We start from the raw sequence: 628 nt of genomic DNA, 5'->3' as shown, positions 1-628 counted from the left end.
GTATAATGCAGGGGCTTGCAGATGGCCACATAGCGGTCATAGGACATGGCCGCCAGAAGGAAAAATTCTGTTACTCCACAGAGGTCAGTAAAAAACACTTGGATGAAACAATCGTTGTAGGTAATGACCTTGTCACCTGCTGCAATACTATACATGTACCTGGGAATACAGGCAGATGTGAATGTGATCTCCAAAAAGGAGAAATTTTTTAAGAAGAAGTACATAGGTGTTTTTAGGTGAGAATCCACAGAGGTTAGTGTGATGATGGTCAGGTTTCCAGTTACACTCAGCGTGTAGGTGAGAAATAGAAAGATAAAAATCAGAACCTGTAGCTGAGGGTCATCTGTCAGTCCCAGCAGAATGAATGTTGTCACTGTACCATTTCTCATCATGGACTTCTGACTTCTTCCAATCTGCGTGTGATATTCACAGAAATTTTCTGATAGATTATAGCTTATTTTAACCGCTCTAAAACTTAACTCTTATGACCAACCTTAAGCACTGTGGCTTCCCCTATTCCCCATTACACACTCCGTCTTATTTTCCCCTTGAATATGTGCATTACCTTTACTGACTATGTGTGTTACCTTGTTGCCCACACAAATGATGACTGTCTTCTCTTCCTTCC

At 41.2% G+C, this 628-nt stretch overlaps 1 pseudogene; it reads right to left on the bottom strand.

The window, feature by feature from the left end:
• Positions 1–389, bottom strand: part of LOC102246052 — a 7,207-nt pseudogene extending 6,818 nt beyond the window's left edge.
• Positions 390–628: the final 239 nt, after the last annotated feature.

Source organism: Myotis brandtii, unplaced genomic scaffold, assembly GCF_000412655.1.
Source record: "Myotis brandtii unplaced genomic scaffold, ASM41265v1 scaffold496, whole genome shotgun sequence".
NCBI lineage: Eukaryota > Metazoa > Chordata > Mammalia > Chiroptera > Vespertilionidae > Myotis > Myotis brandtii.
The sequence above is the reverse complement of the archived record's forward strand: the minus strand, read 5'-3'. Positions and strand labels throughout refer to the sequence as shown.